At 35.4% G+C, this 20,384-nt stretch overlaps 1 pseudogene across 1 annotated transcript; it reads right to left on the reverse strand.

Annotated features, from left to right (window-relative positions):
* Positions 1-3,350: 3,350 nt before the first annotated feature.
* On the reverse strand, positions 3,351-5,451 carry LOC149571568 (LEAF RUST 10 DISEASE-RESISTANCE LOCUS RECEPTOR-LIKE PROTEIN KINASE-like 1.2; annotated as a pseudogene). Its single transcript, XR_016360251.1, has 3 exons — positions 4,851-5,451; positions 4,624-4,653; positions 3,351-4,518 (listed from the first exon to the last, which is right to left on the reverse strand). The product of XR_016360251.1 is annotated as an LEAF RUST 10 DISEASE-RESISTANCE LOCUS RECEPTOR-LIKE PROTEIN KINASE-like 1.2 (transcript).
* Positions 5,452-20,384: the final 14,933 nt, after the last annotated feature.

The following is a 20,384-nucleotide window of genomic DNA, read 5'->3' on the forward strand; positions in this document are numbered from 1 at the left end:
AGCATTATTGATGCAGGAGAAGCATCCCATTGCATTCGAGAGTAGGAAGCTCCGGGGAGTTGAGAAAAGTTATTCTGTCTATGACCGGGAGATGTTGGCCATAATGCATGCATTGGCCAAATTTTGATCATATTTGGTAGGTGGACGTTTTGTGATCAAGACTTATCACAACAGTATTAAATACTTCATGAGCCAGCGTGATCTTAATGACCGGAAACAAAAATGGGTGACTAAATTGCATGCTTATGACTTTGACATAAAGTTTGTCAAAGGTAAGAAAAATGTGGTGGCTGATGCCTTATCTCGGAGACCTCACTTATGTGCTCTGGCAGAGATTTCAGGAGATTGGAGAGATCGGATTATAGCAGAGTATGTGGGAGATGCTTGGGCTTCTGGATTGATTTCAAGTACCATACAGGATGATCGCTATGAGGCGATAGATGGATTGATCAGAGTTCAGGACAAGGTTCATTTGATTCTGTCATCACATTTGAGAGAGACGATACTGAAGGCATTTCATGATGCACCCACAGCTGGACATCCGGGGGTCTTCAAGACCTACAGGCAGATCTGAGAGCCGTTTTCATGGAAAGGGCTCAAGATGACGTTTAGAGGTATGTCAAGGAGTGTGTGGTTTGTCAACAGAATAAGGAAGAGCACACATTTCCTACGGGTTTATTACAGCCCTTGCCCATTCTTGATAGGAAATGAGAAAGTATTTCAATGGACTTCATCACTAGTTTACCACGAGTGCAGGGAAGGGATTGCATCTATGTGGTGGTGGATCGCTTGATGAAGTTTGCTCACTTCTTTGCTATTTCGTCCACTTACATAGCAGCACAGGTGGCAGATTTTTCTTTAGAGAGATATTCAGGTTACATGGGCTGTCCAGATTCATTGTCAGCGACCGGGATAGTAAGTTTATGAGTGTTTTTTGGCAAGAGTTGTTTAGGTTGTGTGGTACAGATCTTACACCTAGCACTAGTTATCATTTGCAAACAGATGGGCAAACAGAGATTGTGAATAAATGGGCGGAAGGATATTTGAGGAACTATGTAACTACACAACAAAAGGTTTGGATCAGATGGTTGTATATGGGAGAGTATTGTTATAACACCACTTATCATATGTCCATCAAGATGACTCCTTTCATGACACTCTATGGTTATGAAGCACCTAGCTTCATGGATTTAGTTTTGGGGGACATTAGAGTGCCCAAAGCCAAAAACTTATTGTAGGATAGTTAGGACATCCGTAAAGTGCTCAAAGAGAATATACAACAGGCCCAGAATCAACAAAAATTGTATGTTGATCAGCACCGAATAGAGTGTAGCTTCGAGGTAGGGGATATGGTTTACTTGAGGCTACAATCATATAGACAGTCATCGCTCAAGAAGAGCGGAGCTAAAAAGTTGAAACCTAGATTTTATGGTCCCTACAGGGTGATTCGCAAAGTGGGCAAAGTCGCCTATGAGCTTAACCTTCCAGAGGGCAATCAAGTGCACAATGTGTTTCATGTGTCTAGGCTTAAGAAAGCCATTGGTCAAAGTGTAGTGTCTTTTGCAGATTTACCCTCTTTGGATGAGGAGGGGAAGCTTGTGTTAGTACCCGAGGCTATTCTGGACACCAAAGAGAGGAAGCTTAGAAACAGGATAGTGAAGGAGTATTTGGTCAGATGGAAAAACCTGCCGAAGGAAGATTTTACATGGGAGAGTGAGCAGGTTATTCGGCAGGCTAGACTGAGATTGCTTGAGGACAAGCAATTTCAAGGGGGGCGGACTGTAATGTCCCCATTTTAGCAATTGACTAAGTGTGTGTGCGGTAGCCTTGTTCTACATGGTCCCGAGGGCTAACAAAGGGTTTAATGGGATCCTAGAGTGTTTTGGCCTAGTCATTTCCAGTTTGGGCCAAAACAAAGTTGATTTACTTAGTTTCAGGCATACTTACTATTTTTAGTATGTCGGCAGAACACAGTGCAGGTCAATTTTGGTGATTGGATTCAATACTCCTCGGCGAGAGTTTTTCGATGAGCTATCACTCGCATTATTTGGAGTCCGATTGCTAATACATTTTAATGCCTGAAGTTTTATTAAAGTAACGTCTAATTTAATTGTAAAATATTAAAGTGTTACTTTAATATTTATTTTATGGTGATGTGTACCCAAGGGAGACATAAGGGGTATTTTAATATATGTTTTATATATTACACTTCTTTTATCCCACATTGCCCATATGAGTTGAGCGGACCCTTGGGAATAGAATAAAAGGAAGCATTTGTGGCTTCATTAGAGAGGTTGAATATGAGAAGAAATTGGTGTGTGAGTTGCAGCTCCGTTCTTGGCATTTGAGGACATTTATCCTCTCTTATAACATTCTAGACGTCATTCCCTTGGGGTTTGGCCTTTGGAATTCTTTGTTATCGGCTTCATTATCAAGCAGTTTAGTTGCATTTTTAGCTACAGGCAGATTTGGTATTTTGCTCATATCTTCTTCACTACTTGTCCGACGCTTATGCCGCTTTAAGAGAATGATATTACAAAAGTAGTGGACTGATTGAAGGACAAAGTACTGTAGCAGCAAGTTCGAAAGCATGTGCTGGAGTATTATGTCAATAATGCTGAAGTAATTAGTGAGTTGATAAATCTGTCATGTATTTGATTTTATGAATTCTGAAAATAACATTTATTTGACTGTAGTTCATTTCCACTTTGCATATTATTGTAGTTTCTTTCTTGTTTATGTTGTATGATACCAATTCCATGCACAAACACAACAAACAAATAAACGTTTGATTTCTGGGGTTATAAGGAGTTTAAAACATTAAATGGAAAAATAAGAGGTTGAATGCAAACTGTTTGACATAATTCCTTTCAGCAATTTGATTTAGTTTTTAGGACATTCAGAGGTGCCCATTACATCGTACGACTCCTTTTGTTGGCTTTCAGTTTGGGAATGTGTGGTCAAGAGACCAAATTCTATTTTCCCTTTTAATATCTATTCTATTACTAGACATTTGCTGAAATCGAAAATGAAGTTTATTATTATTTTAACCTGGTAACCTTAACGCGGCTTTAGTCTTATATTGGAAATCATACTCTTCTCATGCGGGTCGCTAAAATCTCTAATATATAGAAATCAAAGTCTTTTCTATGTATTTGTTGGTCGAAATACTCCTACAGCTCAATTTAGAAATCTGTAAAATAATAATTCAAAGAAGTTTAATACTTAATTTAATTACTAATAAGAACTCTACTATACAATTTAATTACTAATAAGAAGAACTCTACTATACAATATACTGAAACAGTTGTGGGCCCATTATACCATACATACAACTGAATACATACAAACTATAGAGACAAAGGAATCCAATGCTGTTCACTCGTTTCCGAACCCATGATTGGTGCTGAAAGTGGAGTAGAGGCTGCGAGCGAGAAGCTTATGAACTTTGAAGATTTTGTGGTTTTCTGCTGCATTTCCATGATTTGCTCGAGACGGGCAACAACTTGTTTCATGGACGGTCGGAAATCCCTTTCCCTTGCAAGGCATTCAAACGCCAATTCGGCAACTGCAACGACCATGGCCTTCACCTCCTCGTTGCTCTCAATCTTCAGATCAGGATCCACCAATTCATCCAAAACACCTCTTCTCATCTTGTCTAGGGCCATATTAGCAAGATTGATCTCGTGAATATTTCTCATAATATCCACGGCCACTTTGGCGGAGATGAGCTCCACAAAACAACCCCAAAGCTGTACACATCGGACTTGTCAGTGAGCTGGAAGCATTGATGGTACTCTGGGTCCACATACCCTGGCGTGCCTTGCGGAGCAGTTGTGACGTGTGAGACATTCACAGGCACCAGTCTGGAGAGCCCAAAGTCTGCAACTTTTACCTCCAAGTGCTCGTCCAGAAGAATGTTGTTGGATTTCACATCTCTGTGAAATATGGGCGGTTCTATGTTGTGGAGGTACGCCAAGGCCTGGGCTGTTTGAAGGGCAATTTTTAAACGAGTTCCCGAGGGCAAACCTCTCAGGCTTCTTCGATTCCCATGGAGATGATCGGCAAGGGTTCCGTTTGGCACATATTCGTAAACAAGCAGCAGCATCGGACTCTCCAGACTTGTACAGCCGTAAAGACGAACAAGGTTCGGATGGTAAAGAGAGGATAGGATTTCTACCTCGTTGATAAATTGGTCGAATCTTCTGGAATCTTCCTGGTAGAGCCTCTTCACTGCTACAGTTCGTCCATCTTCAAGTTTACCCAGATACACTGCGCCAAACCCTCCATCGCCGAGCTCGTTCTTCTCGTCGAAGAAATTTGTGGCCTGCTGAAGTTCTTGGTAAGTAAATACGCGTACAGGACCTAGCATGTACCCTTTCTGCCCTTTTTCTATGTCGGTTCCTTCATAATTGCTGAAATCGCTGGCGACTCCCAGGGTGGAAGATACTTTTATCCTCGTCATATAGTAAATGAATACTACTAGCACTGCTCCCGCGAGCATAGCGCCTCCAATGGCTACAGTCGGATGCACAGATGGGATAAATTTATTTGAAATATGAAATGTAATTGTAAAGGATAAGATAAGAAATGGTAGAGATTTTATGCGACAGGGATGCTCACCTAGACCAATTTTCAGAGTTTGGGACATTCCTGCAATGCCACATATACAAGTCTTGTGACCAAGCTTTACAAAATAATTTCTAGGAATTTATTTAAACAGAACTTAAACAGTAGGAATAAATTTTAGTAAATTTAGAATCATGTAGCTTCCACACTTCATTTAGAATTCATAAATTTATTAAAAATAAAACGAACTTGATGCTATTAAGAATAGCAGACATGCTCACCTTTAGGCCGCTTGCAATAAATCTGCGCCCAATCGGAAATTTCATACGCACAAACGCCGCCCTGAGACATGCAATCCGTGCAGGCTTCGTCGGGCTTCCATTTCACCCGGAATCCCTCTCGAATATCAACGTCCTGAGTAGGGAATTGTAATGTAACCGACGATTTACACATATTTTCCAAACTTGGATCATTCTTGGAGCTCAAGTACCAACTCTCATTACATGGTAATAGATACCCCAGATTAGAGCTCGTAATTGTATCAGAGCATTGTTCTCATACAGTTAAATTCCGGTAGCCATCGCAATTACTAAATCTAGTGCGAGGCAAGATTTTAAATGTCTGGTTGCTGAACAATGATGGATTGCATGTCTTCCATCCTATATTCTTGTCAGTTATTGTCATTATGTGACCCTCTTCCCAGTTCTCGGAGAGTGGCAGTATGTAGTATTGATAGCCATCAATATTGATTAGAACCTTATGTACACCCCATACTTCTTCACACTCCAGCTGAAGCGTGGGATCACCGCAGCCGCTGTTAAACTGTCCGAAAGGATATGGAAAAGGAGGATACTCTGGCCTGAAGGGGGAGTTTATGGTCATCAAAAACAACATGTTGGAAAGTCAAAATCAGTTTTGGATAATGATGATATTGCTGATAATGATAATGAGCAGCCAGCTAATGGTTCTATTTCAAGATCACCAAGCCCACCAAAAAACCCCTCACCAATACTAAGAGCAAGTCCATCCTCTAGTCCTCCAAGGAAGGTAAGAAGATTGAGTGATATTTATGAGAGGTGTCAAAATCAAGCACATGAAGAAGATCCAATAGGTGAGACAGTAAATTTTGCATTACTTGCTAAAGCTGATTTTGAGCCATCATGTTTTGATGATGCATGTGCTAATGATGTTTGGATGCAAGCAATGAATGAAGAGATGGATTCCATTGATAGGAATGAAACATGAGAGCTTGTAGATCTTCCACATAAGAAGAAGAAGATTGACACAAAATGGGTCTATAAGACCAAGTATAATAATGATGGGAGTGTTGAAAGACACAAGGCAAGATTGGTTGCTAAAGGTTTCACTCAAAGGTATGGCATTGATTATGAAGAAACTTTTGCACCAGTAGCAAGACAAGAAACTATTAGGATGCTAATCTCTCTTGCAGCTCAAAAGAAATGGAGTATTCATCACATGGATGTTTAAAGTACTTTCTTGAATGGGTACTTAGAAGAAGAGGTATATGTGGGACAACCACAAGGTTTTGAGATTCAAGGCAAAGAAGATTATGTCTACGAGTTGAAGAAGGCTTTGTATGGCCTCAAGAAAGCACCACGTGCATGGTATGCAAGAATTGATGGATATTTTCAGCAGAATGGCTTTCAAAGAAGTAAGAGTGAACCTACCCTTTACTACAAACAAGAAGGTAATGATATTCTCATTGTGAGTTTGTATGTTGATGATTTGTTATATATGGGTAGTAGTTCAAAGATGAAAGATGAATTTAAAGCTGCTATGATGAATGAGTTTGAGATGAAAGATTTAGGTCTCATGAAGTACTTTCTTGGCATGGAGGTTTATCAAGGTAAAGATGAAATTTTTATTTGTCAAAAAAAGTATGCAAAAGATATGTTGAAAAAATTTGATATGGCTGATTGTAAACCTCTTTCCACTCCAATTGCTCATGGAGTTACATTATGTAGAGATGATGGTGCTAAAATTGTTGATGAGACATTATACAGAAGCATTGTGGGGAGTTTGATGTTTTTAACTCACACAAGACCTGATATTGCTTATTCAGTTTCATTGGTTTCAAGGTATATGAAAAATCCATCAGAGGAACATATAAAGGCAGCCAAGAGAATTTAGTGATTCAGATTGGGGAGGTTGTTTGGATGACCGAAAATCTACATCTGGTAATTGTTTTTCTTTGGGTTCTGGTTTAATTACATGGAGTTCAAAGAAGCAAAGTATGGTTGCTCTCTCTTCTACAGAAGCGAAATATGTTGCGGTCACTTCAGCTGGCACACAAGCTTTATGGCTTAGAAAGCTTCTTGAAAAAATTGGAGAGATACAGGTTCAGCTTACTGTGATTTTTTGTGACAACATAAGTGCCATTAAATTGGCCAAGAATTCGGTTCATCACAGCAGGACCAAACACTTTGATCTTAAACAACATTTTATTAGAGATTTGGTATAAAATAAAGTGGTTGAGTTGAAGTACATCAGCACAAAGGAGCAAATTGCAGACATCTACACAAAGACAGTTACAAAATATCAGTTTTTGGTACTCAGAGATTAGATTGTGAGTCCTCTCAGCATCAAGGGGGAGTATGAAGATTGATGCTGAGATCTTCACTTCAAACTCCAGCTCCACTGCTCCATTTCCACCATTCTATAAATAATTTTTAAAATACTTCAGTTTAGGAGTAGTTTAAACAAGAAGCATGTTGTACATATGGCATGCATTAGATGATATTTTTGGATGCATTTTTGTCTAGTCTTAGTTACTTCTTCTCCCATCCTTAATCATAGGCATGGAATAATGCTAAAACTACTGTCAGAACTCCTGATCTATATTTTGATCTATGTGTTAGGGATTAGTTTTAACAATTTTTATTTGAATAAATGTATTGGCTGAATAGCAATTTGTAGCTGGAATAATATATCAATTTTTTTCTCTGCAGTAAAACAGAGCCTTCCTTGTTTTGAATATTATCATCTTTTTTTTATTGTGTTGCTGCTGTTGTTTGAATCCTACATTTGGTATTGATGCTGAGATCTTCATGGCCCGCATTTAAATTGTGAACAAGCTTGAGATGAAGAAGAGAGGGATAACATTGATATTGCGAAAATCAGAAAGAGGAAGCGCAGGGGGTGTAGAGTAGGTAGACAAAGATGAAGAGGTAACAGGCCTTCCATTTTCATCTTTGGTTTTTACGAGTCTAAGAGGAAATGAAGATGAAGGGTAGATTAATAGAAGGGAAAGGTATGGTAGAGAAGGGGAAGCGAAAGACCCGGCGGAAGGAAGACCACAACTGAGTCAATACGCCCAATTGACTCTTCTTTTCCGTTGCCCCTACTCAATTAACCAGGACAAATTTAACACCAGCATTTCCGAACGACTTCGGTTGTCTCTTTCTTCCTTATTCTCATCTGTCGGTGATAAAATTCCACGCGCTTTTCTTTTAAGCGTCACAGTCGCCCATGACTATAGAAAATATCTGAATTCTGTGAAACAGTTCATCAAGGAAGTTTCGGGTGTAGCCTTTCGAGAGCACAAAGTTCTCAATTCTGGCTTCCCAAATGTTTGTATATTTCTACGAAAATAGCCCTACGAAGAGAGAAATTGCAAGGAATCCATAATATGAAATGTGGGTATTGCCTAGGTGTTTATTTTATCGTCATTTCAATAGTGGTCTGGAGATTTTTCCTACCATGTAAAATAAAGGTACAAATATTCTTTTTAGAGTGCTAGGATTCTATAGCGAATCATTATCCTATTAAACTCAGGGTTCATCAAATTCTTAGAAATTTCAGTGGCTCTAGAGACACATTTCACTACACAATTTTGCCAAATTAAATTTAACATATTTTAATACACCAATTTACACATCTCTAGCCTCCCAAGATTATGATTGCCAAAATTAAGGTACAAACTTTATTCTTAGAGTGCTAGAATTCTACAGTGAATCATTACCCTATTAAACTCAGGCTTCACCAAATTCTAAGAAATTTCCGTGGCTCTAGAGACACATCTCACTACACAATTTTGCCAAATTAAATTTAACTTATTTCAATACACCAATTTACACATTCTAGCCTCACAAGATTATGATTTCCAAAATTAAGGTACAAACATTATTCTTAGAGTGCTAGGATTCTACAGCGAATCATTACCCTATGAAGCTCGGCTTCATCAAATTCTAAGAAATTTTCGAGGCTCTAGAGACACATCTCACTACACAATTTTGCCAAATTGAATTTTAATTATTTCAATACACCAATTTACACATCTCTAGCCTCCCAAGATGTTGATTGCCAAAATTAATGATTGTGCAAAGACAAATAAACTTTTCATGAATGTAGTGTAGAATAGATTAATGATATTATGTGAATAATGTATAAATTAATTTAGATTTAGTTAATAATTGACTTTATATATTAATAAGTATGTCAATTTTTTTTAATATATATAGTTAGCTAAATGTATTATTTAAAATTTAAATTGATAAAAAAAATTGTTACAATTTATGAAAAATTATTAAATTTAAAAGATCTTGTATTATAGAACTTTTTCCACCTTTTATATTTTAGTCAAAATTTTAATTATATCATGTTTGAGTTTTTAAAGTAAATTAATGAGGACTTTTTGCAAGTCTGGTTGTGCTAATTGTTCGCTCCACATAATTGACAATGGTGGAGGGGGCTCATATGAGTTCACCTTTAGGTGCCCCCACTACTCGTAATTTGGAGCCATATGCTAGGGTTCCAAATTTTGAATAGAAAAGAGGAGTAAGACACTAGGAATGGATGAGGCTTAAGCCAACAACTAGGAATTAGGGGAACTTTTTAGTAAACTTGGTCAAAAGCATCAAGGAAGAAAATTAGGGTGTTGGAGAAGAATAAACTACAATAATGGAAAAGGAAATAGAAGCAGGTAGAATGACAGAAGTACAAAACAAAAGATTAGAATAAAAATATTATATGAGGTAAAACTTTACAATTAAAAATCCCTAGTAATGTAATGGACTGCATTGTTGAATGCTAATACAAAATTATAATTTTATTTTTCTTAAGGGACATACCCTTGTAATTTGACTTTTGTAAATAAAGTAAACTTAACTAGCATAATAAGGGTTGGAAGATTTGGGGTTAAATAAGGTTTTTAGATAAAGATTATTTGTTTTGTAAATTTTAAAATAGGTGACCATGCACAAGTTGTAATACAATATGGCACTTGGATCTTATGTCGTTAGGTTTTTGATCTACAAGCTTAAACCATATAATTCTATCCTAGAGGCCCATTTAAGTCATGTTACCCTATCTGAGTAAAACTATCATTTAGGGCTGTCTTGTGAGAAATAGTTTCTTAGCTCAATATCATAGTCATCTAGTGCAAAATTAGTGAGGAAGAATTCTTGACCTTAAGGGTTCATCCAAGAGCATGTGAAGGAATGAATTTAAACAAGTACACATGTGAAAATATAAAACATATAAGGACCTAATTTTATTTTTTTTAAACCTCTAATATACTTAAATAAACCCAATGCTTGTTTTTATTACTATAAAAAGGGTTATTTGATAAGAGACTATCATGTCAAGAAATGTCAGATTACAATATTACATGATAATGTTGTTGGAAATATAAGATAACTGAGTTACTAAAATGGGAGGTGTGAATCAATAACCAATAAAAATTAATCTTAATTCACCAATTAATCCTTCATATGTATTCTTATCTAATTGCATGCATGCAAAATTAAAAGTATTAAAACATTCATAACACTTTGACACACAATATGGTGTCTTAGAAACCTTCCAAATAGAAAGTAAAATTGGGATGGGGATGATACCCATAAGATTTAGTACTGTGGTATACAATTAGCCTGTTAAGGCTTAAAATGATCACTTCTAATGATCTGCCATGTTAGGAGCAATAAGAACTGCTAGGTCCACCTTGCAAAAGGATTTACTAACATATAGTGAAGTATGCACTCGATAAAGAGATTTACAAAAGACTGTTAAGTCTACCTTGTGAAAGGATTTAAATGTTTCACTTGTTAGGATGAACCAGTGGTTGATCTCTAATCTACAAATTGGTTTGCTAAATGAGATTCCTTTGAGTGTAATGATCACCTTATTGTGATAGATAAATCTTTGATGCTCCTTATACTATTGTAGCCTTTTTACTTCGCACTTTTGTACTTTTATACTTTGATGATGGGTGATCCCACAATACTGGGTTCCACTTTTGTGGAACAAACAAAATAAAAAAATGAATGGAAATTTCCAATTTCTAATTTTCATTTGTTTGTGCAAAAATTAAGGAAATGTTTGTGCAAAAATTCCCTACATTTATGTTCGTGCAAACATAAATAAACATAAATAGGCACATTTGCACAAACATAAGCACTATACATGTTTGTGTGAACATACAAAAGTTACTATTTTCGTCATAAAATTTCCATTTCTTTAAAACATATGTTCATGCAAACATGTAAAATATGTTTGTGTGAACACTGTGTTCATGCGAACATATGCTATTTTAAAAACTTTGCTATTTTCTTTATAAAATGAGAAAAATATGGTTTTTTGACCCTCATAATTGGGATCAAATAATCTCCTACTATAAATCAATAAATGTCAAATTGTGCCTCTCAGAGCAAGCTTTCCAATGACTATAATTTTAATAGGTATTATATTAATTAAGAATTTCAAAAATGAGTTTAACTCATTATAGGTTTATTAATGATTGAACATCAATTGACTTCGACACTTCGAGAAAAATTGTGAATTTAGGTCAAATTGTTTTTGAAAAATATCTATGAAATAGGTTACTGAGATAGCTTTCAATTAAAAAAGAAAATTTTGATTTATGATATATTGAGTTCAAGTTATCCTAGTCAAAATGAACCTATGTTTGAATTACGATTGATATCACTTCAAACATTCATAAAATATACAAAATTCAACCAAATTGAATCAAACCAAACGCATCCTTTAGATATTGATGTTACAAATCCAACATCAAAAGAATTACATTATTATCATTTCTAGAAAAAAAAGATATGCTTGTCAAGCAGAGTGTCACTCTTTAAAAATTTTAATTTTTATATGTACCACTTTTCTTCGAAAGAGAAAAAATTGACTTAAATGAATTTTTTTTCAAAATTTAAAACTATGATTACAAAGTAGGAAAAGAGTACTAAAAATCACTAGTTTACGTTATCTTCAAATTATTCATATTTTTAGAGATATAGTTACTCGAATGTGAGGTTTGTTTCAAAAATATTGATTTCAGTGTCAAAATTGGTCAAAAAATGGAACTCATTATTGTGGGATCACCCTAATACATCTTTGGATGTGATTCAATAGATTACATATATACCAATCCAATTTACAATTCAACAAAGTCGGCTACAATATAAGTCTCACCAAAATACATAAAGTTGGCCCAACTGCAAGTACTCAGGTTCAAAAGACAAACTCGGTGAGGTTTTGATACTCAGCAACTATTGTCAACACTCGACATCATCATGCACTTGGTAGATGTAGAAGATTAGTTCATATTGATCACTTCCAAGTAGTTTGAACTCGATCTACACTCGTAACTCAGTGAACACTACAAAAATTGACATATAAACTGAATCACTTGGTTGGCATTGCATAGCTCGATCAAAACTATCACTATGAGCTTAGTATAAAGTAAATCACTTGGTTGACACTGTATAGCTCGATCAACACTAGATTCAAATTGCTGAAGCTATGAACTTGGTAAGCTTTGGAGAACTCAATTTGCACTGAGAAACTCGATAAACACTATGAAGCTTGGTTTCTACTGATAATCACCAACTTGGTAGAAATTTCTCGGCACACACTGAATATTGTTCCTTAAACTTGGCAGCAACTATAGAAGTCAGTAGAGCCTGAATTACTTGGTTAATATTGTTAAATATACAATAAGCTTAGTAGCTACTATTTATTTGAATAAGTATGTGTGTCACTAATAAAAAAACTTGACTATTATGTCAGAGATATCCCCCTTTGGCATTAGTGACAAAAACACTTATCAATCAAAACTAAATTCTCAAAAAGTTCAAAACAATCTTTAGTCTCCATTCTGTGTGTTCAACTCAATAACATATGCTGCTTTTGAAATTTTCCAAAATTTCTTTTGAAAGAGATGTTTATCTGAATATATGTAGATGTATATGTATAATATTATGATGCTCTCTCATACATATATATTTAATATAATTTACACATTATTTACATCTTCTCATCTTCTCCCCTCTATTGATTTTTCATATTCTCCCCTTTTATATCACATCTTCTTCCCCTTTTTGACATAAATGCGAAAGGTGTATGCTACATGGTAATGTTAAAATGTGACAAGAAATCAGAATGTACCTTTAAAATCAGTGAGATTGTCTTGTCCCAATTTTCTTGCAACACCTTACTTGCATCCAATGCAATCTAAACTTCTATTGATAATTTCATCATGTGATCATCTATGGAGAAGTTGTCATCATGGATGAGAGTTTTAGCATGTTCAATATATTTTTGCAATGCATCCATCTTTGGAAGAATCATGCCCTATATATTTACAAGTGTGGTCCTTATTCTAGCTTCTTCTCTTAGTAATCCTACTTGTATATTAGTCATAAATCTGATCTTTGTGTAATGAGTAGAACTATAGCTTGGGTTAAGTGACAACTGTTGTGCACTTGCCTTCAAATATTCATCTATCTTGGAGAGTTTACCTTTGATTTCTTGTGTGAAGATGGATGTATCAAAAAGTTTACTAAATAGAGAAGTGACATTGTTGGTAGAGGTTTCCAATGAGCTTAGAAGAGTAGACAAGTCTACTTGATATATTGCAATATTTTGTGCAAGTAACTCCAATACTTTGTTTTCACATTTATTCTCTACACTTTGTAAAAATTTCTCTTGTCCATTCAAATCTTCATTGAATTTCTAGACCACTTCTACTAATTGAGCCAAAATAGGTTGAAAAGTATCAACCTTAGTGCTGAGTGAATCTGCAAGAATCTTCTTTGCATCTTCAAGCACTTGATGCTCTTTGTTTCTTTCCTCTCTAAGCCTCTATTGCTTAGCATTCTTCTACAATAGCTCTCCTACTATATGCATTTGATCAGGTTTCAGATTAGAGATATTTCAATTTGGGATAGCTATATCCTCATCAAGATCAATGTCTTCTTCCTTATCTTTGCCTTTGCTAGAAACTTTTGTACTTAGTTGAGGGTTGCACTCAACTACCTTTGTACTTATTATTTTTATGCTCGAAATAGTAAAAATAGTGGAAGTAGGACTAGCAACAAAAGTAGATATAGCATTGATTGAAGGAATACCTTGTTGCTGAGTAAGCACAACTAATGAAGGAGGAAGCACCAACTGCTTGCTAGATTAAGTGTTGGTCACTTTAGTCAATGAAGTACTGAGCTAAATAGGTGTAGAAATTGGTTGAGTGCTTGGATTAGTAGTATTTTTCACAACCAACTTGGCAGTAGATTTCTCTGACCTTGTTGTCTTTAATACTTCACTCGGAGAGTAAGGAAGTGAGGCTATAACTGCTATTGCAATCTTTTCTAGATTTGTTTCCTCGATGCTCTAAATCTCAGGGAAATTCTCCTCAGTGGTTTCCTATTCTTTTTCCTCATCATCTATATTATCATAATTTGTTTCTTCCTCATCATCTTTGTCCTTATCTTCCTTGTCATTTTCAACATCACCTTCTTTATCACTGACATTAACAACAAAATCACTTTGCTTATGAAGATTATAGATATTTTTCCATGTATTGGTTGCATTCCTCACCACATGTTCAATGTCATTGACTAGTGTCAAGTAGGTGTTAAATTTCAAAGTAAGTTTGACTTCACTCTGTTTGATGGACTCTTTTACTTCTTTGTCACTGAGACTTAGCATGATTTGCCTCAGAGTCCGCTCATATATATCTTTTGCAGTTTTCTTGGTATGTTCTCATCTTGGCTTGATTTTCTCAATCAATTCAATGGGGATCTATTATGCAAGTTGGTCTAGTGAGTATTTCCATTTACCTAGCTTAGACATAACCATGTCTTCAACTTACTTCTTCTACTCTACATTTCTAGTTTCATATGTCAATGATCGAAAATTTGTCATTGCCAACTCCAAAATCAATTTCTTTCATTTTCTCTTGAAAGATGGATGGAGGCCTTTTGAAAATCACATCCTCTGCTTCTTCTCCCAATTTTAGTTTCTTTCTAGATGTTCTTTATGTAAATACTGTAGTAGATGGCTTGGTAGGTTTGGTTATAATAACTTTACCTTTCTTCTTCTAATTTTGCCTCATCTTCTTCTATGTCATCTCCTTTACCTTTTGTTAATAGGAGAGTAGAACTAGTTTGTTTCAATTTTTCTATTCTTTTCTTCCCTTTGCTGACCGCCTGAGGGAGTTATATCTCTAGTTCTATTTTGGTCTTAGCTTCATCATATGTTCCAAAATGTGTGGCCTTCGGATCCATAGTTTCATTTAACAATGCCTCAGTAATATCTCTAGTGTCATCAATATTGACCTCATAACCTAGAGGCTTGACGCATACCACTCTAGGTCTAACTTCTTGTATATACACTTTGTCACAATCTACCATAAAATAAATATCATCCTTGTAATCTTCTACAAGTTTCTTATGTATTCTAAATTTTTTATTCATCTTCTCCTTGAATGCATCAAAATAGTTGTCCATGATACTAACATAATTTTCTCCCATTTCTGCTATATACTCATTGATTTGATAAAGAATAGACACATCTTTTCTCCATATAATTATACCTTTTGAGGGGATAAAATTTTGCAAAAAGAAAAACAAATAGGTTAAAAGTGAACCAAACTTGCATGGATTATTCTTTGATGACTGATGCTTTCCATGTTTTTGTTGAATTGGTTCAACATCAACTTGGCAAGGTCGAAGGACATGTTGTTCTTCACCACCTTGAAAGTGAGATCCATTGCTTCACATCAGATGTTGTTGAGATAGATGGAGCTATATATTTTGTGTGCAATTACATGAATTCAAAACTTTAGCTCCATATTAGTAGCACAACTGATCTTCATACCCCTTCTATCCCATTCATCAAGGGTTTTCTTCTCTAGTTCCACAAAATTTAGGGTTTTGGTGGTTTTTGCCTTTGCCAACATTAGAAGTCCTATGATCTAATGAATTATTTTCTTTGTTATCAAAATAGGTTGCTCCAACTATAATTTCCTATTGTCTATACGACTAAGGATAAACCTTATCTATTTTATCTGAAAGTCTTGAGACATGTGAGGAATGTTGGTTTAACCCTTGGTTTCTAGGTGCTGATGCTCGAGTTTTAACACACCATTCACACACAGGTTTTCCAATGTTTCATCCATTTCTAGGGTTCCAATGTCTTGAATTGTACAACAAAAATGTGAGCAGATATTGTTAACCAGAAGTACCTTAGATGGAATATATTATTGAACTCTGGTAGGATCAACACTTTCTACAATAACCAAACTCAACTTGAAATTTGGTGCCTTCAATTCAACTCCACGAACTAACATCTCAGACCCTTTCTTTGTCTTTCTATTGAAGGATACCATCACTTAGTAGGTTTTTGAAAACATGGAAAACTTCAACAATAAATCACATGGATTGCTTAGATGCACAAAAATTAGTCTTTACATAAGCTCTTGAAAATTCACAGTGACAAATGAATTTGATTTTTCCATTTTTAACAAATTCCACTTTCCTATCACCATAAATGCTTTGTATATTCACTTGCTTGATGATAGACTATCTTCCACTCAGCTTGAATTAATTGCTCAACAGATTCATCCATGACTCGGTGTCCACATAATGACTTAGTAACTCATGACCTTGCTCAGTATGCTCTTGCAACTCGACGTAGCTCTATAAGGTTTAGAATTTCCTTAGATACTTGGTGATCCCTTTCCATAAAGAATTATACCATGGATCTTTCCTTTTAGCTGAATGGAACTGATGTAGGATGTCTACTTCAGAGTCTTAGTTCTAGTTTTCCTTGTGAGAAATCAAGTAGAAATGCTTGAGTCACCCAGTTCTTGAGTGACATATGCTCCACTATTGTCTCATTTATTTTCTAATGTTATTAGCCTTGGATTTCTTGTCATCTTCAATTATTCTAGTGTTCATACAGTTCTTGGCAAGGTGTCCAATTTTTGTACAAATAAACAATCTTCTAGTGGTGTGATCTAGTGTCCTCATGTGATCTTTTACACAATTTATTCCAATGTGTCCAAATTTTCCACAGTGGCGACCTCTGCACCAGGTGTTATAGTCCCAACAAAATATAGCTTTAACAATCTACTCTATTAGGTTTAATATTTTAGTTTTTCATTTAGAGGATTTGTGCCCATGCTTCTTGCATTTGTGACATTTGCCTTCAAATTTAGGTTTCTCTTTGCATTCATTAGCTCTATGACCACGCTTATTGCAATTGTAGCATTTTCCAATGAATTTAGTTTTACCATTACTCCAAAAAAAATTTGATGTATGACCTAGCTTACCATAGTGATTGCAAGTAGGTCTTTGATTCTTTTGAGCTCCTTGCTTGGACGATTCACCTTCTTTTATGTATCCAATTGTTGCTTTGTCGTTCTCTCTATATTGGCTTTTCTCATTCAATTGATTCATGTCTGGTTGAGATTTCATCATCCTTTCATTGGTTTTATTTTTAGTGTTTAGATCATTTGTTTGTACTGTAAGATCTTTTCCTCCTTTTAGGGATTAAGAGAGTTGCTCCTTTGTTTTCTTAAGTTTCCCAATAGCCAATTCCAAATCTAGCTTTTCATTGTCAATAGTCTTATCAAGTTTGAATACCTCCATTGCCTCTGATCTTTTCTCAAGTTTTTAAACTTTTCCTCTAAGAACCATAAAGCTCTAATACTAATTGTTGAAAATATAAGACAAGCTAAGTTACTAAGAGGGGAGGGGTGAATTAGTAACCAATAAAACTTAATCTTAATTCATTAATTAATCCTTTATATGTATTCTAATCTAATTGCATACATGAAAAATTGAAAGTATTAAAACATTCATAACACTTTGACACACAATATGGTGACCTAGAAACCTTCCAAATAGAAAGTAAAACTGGGGTGGGGATGATACGCAAAAGCTTTAGTACTACAGTATAAAGTTGGCATGTTAAAGCTTACAATGATCACTTTTGATTATCTACCCTATTAGGAGCAATAAGGACTACTAGGTCCACCTTGCAAAAGGATTTACAAACATAAAGTGAAGTATGCACTCAGTAAAGAGATTTACAAAAGACTGTTAAGTATACCTTGTGAAAGGATTTAACTATTCCACCTATTAGGATGAACCAATGGTTGATCTCTGACCTGTAACTTGGTTTTTTGAATGAGATTCCTTTGAGTGTAATGATCACCTTGTTGTGATAGATAAATCATTGCTTCTCCTTATACTACTATAGCCTTTTTACTTCACTGTTATGTACTTTATACTTTGATGATACCTCTTTGGATGTAATTTAATACATTACATGTTGGATTAATATTTTATTTTCTTACTACTTAAATCATATTGATTTAATTAGTTAAGTTATTACTCTTTAGTGCTTAAGCTTTAGCTTAGGTGCATTAATAATTAATTCTTTTATTAATTAATAATGTGCAAACTAGCTTTTTAGGCTTTAGGGTTTCGTTCACCTTTAAGGTTGAACTCTTGTAATTATTATTTTTTACTTCTTGGAATATATTTTTTTCTCTCACTCCACTGAGATTTCCAAGGTTTTCTTTTTCCTCTTTGGTTTCCTTGTAGCAACAGGTTATTTTGCATGTAGTTGTTCTTGGCAAATTGCGATTTCAGTTTTTTCAACTTCTACATGGTATCAAAGCTTCCCTATTGGTACTTGATCTAGAGATCTTGAAGTTGTGATTAGAAGAAAAAAAAGCTAGCTTTTCGTGGTTGTTTTTCTTCAATCTGGAGGAGGCACTTTTTCTGGTGCACTATGAGCAAAAATAGATGCCACCATTGCACTCAGAAGGCCTAGTCCAGTCAAAATCCATATAAAACTTGCATTTTTTTGGCCATAATGACCCTTGGGATAAATTTTTATCTACCCTAAGCCATATGACAAGAAAATGAAGAATTTTTTTTTTCAAAAATGTCATTTTTAGCTTTTTTGGGCACTGGGAACACATAGCCAATGTGTTGTCACTGCACCACTAGCACATCACCATGACCTGGGCCACCCTCTACCCTTGCAAACATGCCACCGCTCAGTTGCACCCACCACCAATGCTACAGTAGTGCCACCTGGCCACCACCTCCACCTACCAACACTACCTAGTCACCACTTGCTGATCACTGACGGGTGAGGTCAGCAATCTAGGAGCTAACATCATTTTGCTAGCGAGAATTCAATTTTTTTAGTAGTTGAAATTTTTTCTAGCAACCAAAATATTTCTCCAGTGAACAATCATTTGATGGTCATACGACCATCAATTTTTTTCCAGTCTCTGTGTTTTTCTAGAGAGCTTATTGTTTGGAGGTGCAGCTAGTTTTTTGATTGTATCTTTTGCATACAATTTTGATTTTCAAAAAATGAAATATTGTCAAAAATTTGTTTCCAAACTAGAGATGATGATGCTGGTTTCGTTTTATGCTTTAGCTATTTGAGCTCCTATTTTTGGCGTTGAAGTAGAAGATTCAGTTTGCTACATCTCTGGATCTGGCATTCGGGTTTTTTTCTAGTTTTTCTTGTTCTTTCCTTAGTTATTTCTTTTGTATATGAGAGATAGTATAATATTTTGTGGGGGGGTACAAATTCTCTTTCTGTCATTTATTTCAAAGAGATCCTTCTACTTCTGTCTACTTTTTTTCAATGGTAGACTCTTTTGTCACCTACCTTACACCTCACAACTACCACACTTGGAAATAATAGATGACCAAATTTCTTATGGAAAGGGGGTTATGGTCATGCCTCTATGTGGCACCACTAGTTCTATAGAGGCCTTATGAGGTTCTTATGTAGAGAGATAAGATGGATGAGGCAATGGGCCTCATTGCATTGAATATTTCAGATGGGTAATTGTTTCACCCAGATGGTTTGACCACACCTAGGGCTATGTGGAACAAGTTTTTCACCTTCTTTGGTACAATGAATTAGTTCAGGATTCTATAGATAGATGCAAATTTCATTGCCTTGGTTCTTGAATCATTCATTAGCATTAATGACTTATTGATGAAGTTCAAGTCTCTTTGGTCTATTTTACAGGTTGCTAGAAAGACAAATTCAGATGATGAGTGCATCTTTCTGATACTCTCAAAGCTTCGAGGTCCTTATCAGATTTTTCACTTCTACCTTCTACTCCACTATGGATGCACTAGGTGCATGAAATGTTATGTCTCTTTTGAGACATTTTGTGATAGGTTGATTCGTGAGTAGTCCAAGCTCATTTAAATAGATTCACTTATAAGTTCATACTCATAAGCATTGCTTACAAAGATACCGTAGGGTATACATAAGTAGAAGCTGAAGTAGATATTAGATTCCTGTTCTTAGCACTCTACTAACCATTCATTTTCTTCTAAGGAAAAATAAAAGACTTAGATTCCTACATGTTCCTATTTTGGGAAGGGACTTCATGATGAGTCACATTTTTTTTAGAAGATATTTCATGGCTATGAGAAATAGATTCTAGATTTGCAAGCTATTCTTTAGAATAGCATTATTTCCTCTCCATCCTCTTCTACCTCACAGGGGTCTATGTT

The sequence above is a fragment of the Cupressus sempervirens genome, chromosome 2 (assembly GCF_028749045.1).
Source record: "Cupressus sempervirens isolate cs-2001-9-10 chromosome 2, ASM2874904v1, whole genome shotgun sequence".
NCBI lineage: Eukaryota > Viridiplantae > Streptophyta > Pinopsida > Cupressales > Cupressaceae > Cupressus > Cupressus sempervirens.